The sequence below is a fragment of the Pleurodeles waltl genome, chromosome 11 (assembly GCF_031143425.1).
Source record: "Pleurodeles waltl isolate 20211129_DDA chromosome 11, aPleWal1.hap1.20221129, whole genome shotgun sequence".
In the NCBI taxonomy this organism is placed as follows: Eukaryota; Metazoa; Chordata; class Amphibia; order Caudata; family Salamandridae; genus Pleurodeles; species Pleurodeles waltl.
In genome coordinates, this window is record NC_090450.1 from 207160315 (window position 1) to 207169637 (window position 9323).

Genomic DNA, 9323 nt, shown 5'->3' on the forward strand with positions numbered 1-9323 from the left:
CTTTTAGTTTTACAAAATTCCAAATGCACTTCATCCCTGTTGTTCATAAAAAAGGTGTCCACTAAATAGTTTTTCCTTGTGGTACAATCAAACCTCCTGTTTGAGCTACAGGGGCCCACCAAGCTTCCAGAGGCGTCTCTCCCTACAGCTGCCCATCTGACCACTTCCAATTGGCCCAGTCTGAATCCTGCTGATGACTTCTGCTGAAATTAATCCTAACCTCCAAGTGGTGTACCCAAGGTCCTGGATCCTTGGCTGGTGAAAAGGGTGTACTCCTCCTGCCCACACTACAAAAACTGGGTCTAAGAACCTTTGTGCGACATTCTGCCTGGAGAAGTAATGGAAACTGGGAAAACTGTTGAGGGCACAGCCCTCAATGTCAAATTGCTGGTTGGCCTCAGCTTGCCAGTTTAACCTTGATGAAGATCTGACTTCCAGAAAAGTATCTAAGGCTAAACATAGAGGGCTTCATCACAACCAATGCAGATTTTTTCCAAAGCATTTCTCTTCCGATCAGGTGGAGGAGGCCCGGAGAGACTTCAAAGGGAAGGAAATTAATTTCCTTCCCTTTGAAGTCTCTCTCAGCGTTTCAAAAGCCGGATTGCAAAGCAATCCGGCTTTTGAAACGCCCACTAGACTCGACACCAGGGATTTTATTTTTCTTTGGAAACTGGCATAAGGGAGCGACCCCTTGGGCAAGGGTCGCTCCCAGGGGGGGCATTTTTTTTAAGGCCTTTTCTGCCCCCCCGGGGGCAGATCGGCCTATTATAAGGCCGATCTGGGGTCAGAAACCTCTAGGCACGAGGGATCTTTTTTTTTGAGGTGGGGAGAGACCCCTTAGGCAAGGGTCGCTCCCCTAGGGGGAAAATTACATTTAGGCCATTTCTGCCCCCTTTGGGGGCAGATTGGCCTATTTTTATGAGTCCAATCTGCCCCCAAGGGGGACAGAAACCACTAGACACCAAGGAGTTTTTTTTTTTATTTGGAAATTGGCATAAGGGAGCGACCCCTTGGGCAAGGGTCGCTCCCAGGGGGTGCATTTTTTTAAGGCCTTTTCTGCCCCTCCTGGGGGCAGAAACCTCTAGGCAGGGATCTTTTTTTTTTTTTTTTCTTTTTTTTTTAGAGGTGGGGAGAGACCCCTAGGGGGCAAATTACATTTAGGCCATTTCTGCCCCCCTTTGGGGCAGATTGGCCTATTTTTATGAGGCCAATCTGCCCCCAAGGGGAACAGAAACCACTAGACACCAGGGAGTTTTTTGTTTCTTCATGAATTTCACGCAAGGGGAGCAACCCCTTAGGCAAGGGTTGTTCCCCTGGGGGGCAAATTTATTTTAGGCCATTTCTGCCCCCCTGGGGGGCAGATCAGCCTATTTTAATTAGGCCGATCTGCCCCCAAGGGGGGAAGAAACCACTAGGCACCGGGGATTTTTTGTTGTTGTTGTTGTTTTACAGATGGTAAGCGATCCCTTAGGCAAGGGTCATTCCCCTGGAGGGGCAAATTGTATTTAGGCCATTTCTGCCGCCTTTGGGGGCAGACCGGCCGATTTTAGGTCAATCTGCCCCCAAAGGGGGGAGAAACCACTAGGCACCGGGGATCTTTTTTTTGCGCCAATGTCACGCAAGGGGAGCGACCCCATAGGCAAGGGTCACTCCCTGGGGGGGTTTGGGGGGCAAATTTAATTTAGGCCATTTCTGCCCCCCTCAAGGCGCCAGGGCTAATTTTGTTTGTGTGTTTTTTTTTTTGTTTGTTTGTTTTTTTACAGATGGGGAGTGACCCATTAGGCAAGGGTCGCTCCCCTGGGGGCAAATTGTATTTAGACCATTTCTGCCCCCCTTGGGGGCAGATCAGCCAATTTTAGGTCAATGTGCCCCCAAGGGGGGCAGAAATCACTAGGCACCAGGGATTTTATTTTTGCGCCAATGTCACGCAAGGGGAGCGACCCCGTAGGCAAGGGTCGCTCCAGGGAGGGTTGGGGGGCAAATTTATTTTAGGCCATTTCTGTCCCCCCCCCGGGGGCAGATCGGCCTATTGTTATTAGGCCGAGAAACCTCTAGGCGCCAGGGCAAAAAAAAATTATTATTTTTTCTTTGTTTTTTTATAGATGGGGAGCGACCCATTAGGCAAGGGTCGCTCCCCTGGGGGGTAAATTGTATTTAGACCATTTCTGCCCCCCTTGGGGGCAGATCGGCCGATTTTAGGTCAAACTGCCCCCAAGGGGGGCAGAAACCACTAGGCACAGGGGATTATTTTTTTTGCACCAATGTCACGCAAGGGGAGCGACCCCGTAGGCAAGGGTCGCTCCCGGGGGGGTGGGGGGCAAATTTATTTTAGGCCATTGTTATTAGGCCGATCTGCCCCCGGGGGGGCAGAAACCTCTAGGCGCCAGGGCTAATTTTTTTTGTGTGTTTTTTTTTTGTTTGTTAGTTTTTTTATAAATGGGGAGTGACCCATTAGGCAAGGGTCGATCCCCTGGGGGGCAAATTGTATTTAGAACATTTTTGCCACCCTTGGGGGCAGATCGGCCGATTTTAGGTCAATCTGCCCCCAAGGGGGGCAGAAACCACTAGGCACCAGGGATTTTTTTTTTTGCGCCAATGTCACGCAAGGGGAGCGACCCCGTTGGCAAGGGTCGCTCCCGGGGGGGGGGCGGGGGGAAATTTATTTTAGGCCATTGTTATTAGGCCGATCTGCCCCCGGGGGCAGAAACCTCTAGGCGCCAGGGCTAATTCTTTTGTGTTTTTTTTTGTTTGTTTGTTTGTTTTTTTAGAGATGGGGAGTGACCCATTAGGCACCGGGGATTTTTTTTTTGCACCAATGTCACGCAAGGGGAGCGACCCCGTAGGCAAGGGTCGCTCCCCGGGGGGGGGCATATTTATTTTAGGCCATTTCTGCCCCCCCTGGGGCAGGCTGAGCTAGAGGCCAAAATCCACAGGTAGGCACTTTGTAAAAAATACCTCTGTTTTCTGTGAAAAAATGTGATGTGTCCACGTTGTGTTTTGGGCCTTTTCCTTTTGTGGGCGCTAGACATACCCACACAAGTGAGGTATCATTTTTATAGGGAGACTTGGGGAATGCTGAGTGGAAGGAAATTTGTGGCTCCTCTCAGATTCCGAAACTTTCTGTCACCGAAATGTGAGGAAAATGTGTTTTTTAGCCAAATTTTGAGGTTTGCAAAGGATTCTGGGTAACAGAACCTGGTCAGATCCCCACAGGTCACCCCATCTTGGATTCCCCTAGGTCTCTAGTTTTCAAAAATGCACAGGTTTGGTAGGTTTCCCTAGGTGCCGGCTGACCTAGAGGCCAAAATCTACAGGTAGGCACTTTGCAAAAAACACCTTTGTTTTCTGTCAAAAAATGGGATGTGTCCACGTTCTGTTTTGGGGCATTTCCTGCCGCGGGCGCTAGGCCTACCCACACAAGTGAGGTATTATTTTTATTGGGAGACTTAGGGGAACGCTGGGTGGAAGGAAATTTGTGGCTCCTCTCAGATTCCAGAACTTTCTGTCACCGAAATGTGAGGAAAACATGTTTTTTTAGCCAAATTGTGAGGTTTGCAAAGGATTCTGGGTGACAGAACCTGTGTTCAGAGCCCCACAAGTCACCCCATCTTGGATTCCCCTAGGTCTCTAGTTTTCAAAAATGCACAGGTTTGGTAGGTTTCCCTAGGTGCCGGCTGACCTAGAGGCCAAAATCTACAGGTAGGCACTTTGCAAAAAACACCTCTGTTTTCTGTCAAAAAATGGGATGTGTCCACGTTCTGTTTTGGGGCATTTCCTGTCGCGGGCGCTAGGCCTACCCACACAAGTGAGGTATTATTTTTATTGGGAGACTTAGGGGAACGCTGGGTGGAAGGAAATTTGTGGCTCCTCTCAGATTCCAGAACTTTCTGTCACCGAAATGTGAGGAAAACATGTTTTTTTAGCCAAATTGTGAGGTTTGCAAAGGATTCTGGGTAACAGAACCTGGCCAGATTCCCACAAGTCACCCCATCTTGGATTCCCCTAGATCTCTAGTTTTCAAACATGCACAGGTTTGGTAGGTTTCCCTAGGTGCCGGCTGAGCTAGAGGCCAAAATCTACAGGTAGGCACTTTGCAAAAAACACCTGTTTTCTGTCAAAAAATGGGATGTGTCCACGTTGTGTTTTTGGGGCATTTCCTGTTGCGGGCGCTAGGCCTACCCACACAAGTAAGGTATCATTTTTATCGGGAGACTTGGGGGAACGCTGGGTGGAAGGAAATTTGTGGCTCCTCCCAGATTCCAGTACTTTCTGTCACCGAAATGTGAGGAAAACTTGTTTTTTTAGCCAAATTTTGAGGTTTGCAAAGGATTCTGGGTAACAGAACCTGGTCAGAGCCCCACAAGTCACCCCATCTTGGATTCCCCTAGGTCTCTAGTTTTCAAAAATGCACAGGTTTGGTAGTTTCTCTGGGTGCCGCCTGAGCTAGAGGCCAAAATCTACAGGTAGGCACTTTGCAAAAAACACCTCTGTTTTCTGTCAAGAAATGGGATGTGTCCACGTTGTGTTTTGGGGCATTTCCTGTCGCGGGCGCTAGGCCTACCCACACAAGTGTGGTATCATTTTTATCTGGAGACTTGGGGGAATGCTGGGTGGAAGGAAATGTGTGGCTCCTCTCAGATTCCAGAACATTCTGTCACCTAAATGTGAGGAAAACATGTTTTTTTAGCCAACTTTTGAGGTTTGCAAAGGATTCTGGGTAACAGAACCTGTCCAGAGCCCCACAAGTCACCCCATCTTGGATTCCCCTAGGTCTCTAATTTTAAAAAATGCACAGGTTTGGTAGGTTTCCCTAGGTGCCGGCTGAGCTAGAGGCCAAAATCTACAGGTAGGCACTTTGCAAAAAACACCTCTGTTTTCTGTCAAAAAATGGGATGTGTCCACGTTGTGTTTTGGGGCATTTCTTGTTGTGGGCGCTAGGCCTACCCACACAAGTGAGGTATCATTTTTATCGGGAGACTTGGGGGGAACATAGAATAGCAAAACAAGTGTTATTGCCCATTGTCTTTCTCTACATTTTTTCCTTCCAAATATAAGAGAGTGTGTAAAAAAGACATTTATTTGAGAAATGCCCTGTAATTCACATGCTAGTATGGGCACCCCGGAATTCAGAGATGTGCAAATAACCACTGCTCCTCAACACCTTAAATTGTGCCCATTTTGGAAATACAAAGGTTTTCTTGATAGCTATTTTTCACTCTTTATATTTCAGCAAATGAATTGCTGTATACCCGGTATAGAATGAAAACTCACTGCAGGGTGCAGCTCATTAATTGGTTCTGGGTACCTAGGGTTCTTGATGAACCTACAAGCCCTATATATCCCCGGAACCAGAAGAGTCCAGCAGACGTAACGGTATATTGCTTTCAAACATCTGACATTGCAGGAAAAAGTTACAGAGTAAAACGTAGAGAAAAATTGCTGTTTTTTTCACCTCAATTTCAATATTTATTTTTTTCAGTTGTTATTTTCTGTAGGAAACCCTTGTAGGATCTACACAAATTACCCCTTGCTGAATTCAGAATTCTGTCTACTTTTCAGAAATGTTTAGGTTTCTGGGATCCAGGATTGGTTTCATGCCCATTTCTGTCACTGACTGGAAGGAGGCTGAAAGCTCAAACAAATCGTAAAAATGGGGTATGTCCCAGTAAAATGCCAAAATTGTGTTGAAAAATTGGGGTTTCTGATTCAAGTCTGCCTGTTCCTGAAATCTGGGAAGCTGGTGATTTTAGCATCGCAAACCCTTTGTTGATACCATTTTCAGGGGAAAAAACACAAGCCTTCTTCTGCAGCCCTTTTTTCCCATATTTTTAAAAAAAACGAAGTTTTCACTGTATTGTGGCTAATTTCTTGGCTTCCTTCAGGGGAACCCACAAAGTCTGGGTACCTCTAGAATCCCTAGGATGTTGGGAAAAAAGGACGCAAATTTGGCGTGGGTAGCTTATGTGGACAAAAAGTTATGAGGGCCTAAGCGAGAACTATTCCAAATAGGCAAAAAAAGGCCTGGCACAGGAGGGGGAAAAGGCCTGGCAGCGAAGGGGTTAACCATCTTTAGGTCTCGCATTAGCTAAAAGATTTGATTTTACTAAAATTACATATATAGTATACTTTCTCATTGAAGCTTTCAGCCAGCCCTCTTCATTCAGGACGAGGACACCATCAAAACCATAAGCACCATCCACTCCGGATCACCCTCCGACCCCTGCCCTCACCATGTCTTCAACAAAGCAAGCCCTATCATCGCCCCCCAACTCCATATGATCATCAACCGTTCCTTCGAGACCGCCACCTTCCTGGAGAGTTGAAAGCACGCCGAAGTTAACGCCCTGCTAAAGAAACGCAAAGCAGACCCCGGAGATCTCAAGAACTACCAGGCCATCTCCCTCCTTCCCTTCCCGGCGAAGGTCATCGAGAAGATCGTCAACGGCCAACTGACCCGCTTTCTGGAGGACAACAACACGCTGGACACCTCTCAATCCAGATTCCGTAGGAACCACAGCACCAAGACTGCCCTCATCAACGCAACCGACAACATCAGGATCATGCTCGACAAAGGCGAAACCGATGCCCTCATCCTCCTGGACCTCTCGGCTGCCTTCGACACCGTCTGTCACCACACCAACCCTACTCACCTCCACGACGCAGGGATCTGCCACAAGGCCCTGGACTGGATCCCATCCTTCCTCGCTGGCAGAACCCAGAGAGTCCGCCCCCTCCCTTCCTTTCTGAAGCCACCAAGACCATCTGCGGCGTCCCCCAAGGATCCTCTCTCAGCCCAACCCTTTTTAACACCTACATGGCACCGCTCGCCAACATTGTCCGATCCCACAAACTCAACATCATCTCTTACGCCGACGACACCCAGCTGATCTTCTCATTCACCAAGGACACCGCCACTGCCAAAACCAACCTCCACGACGGACTACATGCCATCACCAAATGGATGGAGAGGAGCCGCCTTAAACTGAACTCAGACAAGACAGAGATCCTCATCCTCAGTTCCAACCGCTCCGCATGGGACCACTCCTGGTGGCCAGCCACCCTAGGAACTTCACCAATGCCCACCAACCCTGCACGCAATCTTGGTTTCATCCTAGACTCATCGCTCACCATGACCCAGCAAGGCAACGCCGTCTCATCTTCCTGCTTCAACACCCTCTGCATGCTCTTCAAGATCTTCAGATGGATCCCCACCTAAACCAGGACGGTCACCCACGCCCTCGTCAGCAGCAGACAGGACTATGGCAACGCTCTCTATGCTGGAACCACAGCCAAGCTCCAGAAAATACTGCAACGTATAAAGAATGCCTCTGCACGCCTCATCCTCGACACCCCAGGCCACAACCATATCTCAGCCCACCTCAAAGACCTACACTGGCTCCCCATCAACAAGAGGATCACCTTCAAACTCCTCATCCACGCCCACAAAGCGCTCCACAACGCTGGCCCTGCCTACCTCAATGAGAGACTCAACTTCCACACTCCCAACTGCCAACTCTGCTCCGCCACCCTCACCTTCGCCACCGTCCCTCGCGTCCACCAAGCTACAGCCGAAGGCAGATCCTTCTCCCACTTCGCCGCCAAGACCTGGAACTCCCTCCCCGTCCACCTACGACAGACCCAGGACCTCCTGACCTTTAGGAAACGCCTCAAGACCTGGCTATTCGACAAGTAGCATTTCCTCCCCCCCCATCAGCGCCTTGAGACCCTAGTGGGTGAGTAGTGCACTTTACAAATGATTGATTAATTCATTGATTCATTCATTGATTTTTTATTGTTGAATTCACATTTTCTTTTGCTCACTACAGCATTGTATCAACCCACTTCAGCCACTGGCAGACTTCACTGTTTGTGACGCATTCTGCCCTTACACAAGGAGCACATCCACACACAAATTCATTTTCTTGAGTGCTACGGACTACTATGGCAATATGGGCATTTTGAGACCATAAACTATATTTGCCTTGAGCATTTTTTTGATTGGCCTAGGCCCAGCAGCTTCCCCAAAAATGTTTTGCAAAAACAAAACAGCCATTGACAAAATCAAAAGGCTGACAACCAATGTCAGACCTGCTGTCTTTGCTAATGTTTGTTTCATTGGTCTATGCCATACAATAATGTGAGGTAACCTTTGAGTATAGAACTCTTCAAATATGCATTTGCAGTAACTTCTGACTCCAATCTGACAATAATGTTTGCGTATAAGACTGTTCCATGTCCCTATTTATTAGTTCATTGACTTCTGAGTGGAGTTTGGAGAGGACATCGATGGACTCATCTAGAAGGCTCCGTGATCTAACCAATGTCCAGAAATACTGGTTCACCTATTGGTTTTGTGTTAGGGTCTGAACTATTCACCCTTGAAGGACATTACTCTTGTTGGCATTTCTCATATCCTTTAAAACCTACTGAGGTCGTAAGCTACTAGTCTGAGTGAGAAATCAAGAGTGGGGTCCAGATTTACTAACACTTGATGCAGGGCAACGCAGCAAGAAAGCGTGCTTCGCTGCATCAAATGGAGAGAACATGAGTGCACCATATCTGCAAAGATATGACACATTCCTGCTCACCCTCTACGCTGTTGCACTGAGAGCAGCCTAGTGTCAATGCAGGCATCCTTACGCCATGGTGCAAGGGTGTCTGGTTTACAGGCAGGATTGTTTTGTGCAAGAAGGGACACCTTCCTGCACAGAAACAACCCTCTGAGCCATTTTCCTCTTTCTTCCTGTGCTACATTCTACAGCACATGTAGAACTGAGGAGATAACAAGGAAAAATAAACATATTTCTCCTCCATGCACCTACATTAGGATGTCAAAGTTTTTTAATGCCATCCCAGGTTCCCTTACCTTGGTAAATCTAGTATTGTGGCAAAATCCATGGGCGGGTGCACAGGAACAACCACACTCCACCAATGGAAGTCTTCCTAACACTGCAATACAAGGCAGCGATCTGCGCTACCTTGCTTTACTTTGGATTTACTAAGCCACACAGAGCCAAGCAAAGCGGCTTAGTAAATCTGACTTAAACCCCTGCGCCGTTTTACTTCGCCTTGCGTCAAGGAAAGGCAACGCAAGAGCTTGATAAATCTGGGCCCTTTGTGCCAAGCTCCCGAATCAGCCACACAAAACATCGAGCCTTTTTACTCCAATAACGAACTCTCCACGCCTAATCTACTAAACTGTTATCCGGAAATGGTTAAGAGCTGGCTACTAATTTGTACTCAAAGAACTGACATTTGGGGCCGAAGGAAAAATTGACCTTAAGTGCGCGCATCTGGCAATGGCTGACCCCGCACGAGGCTAG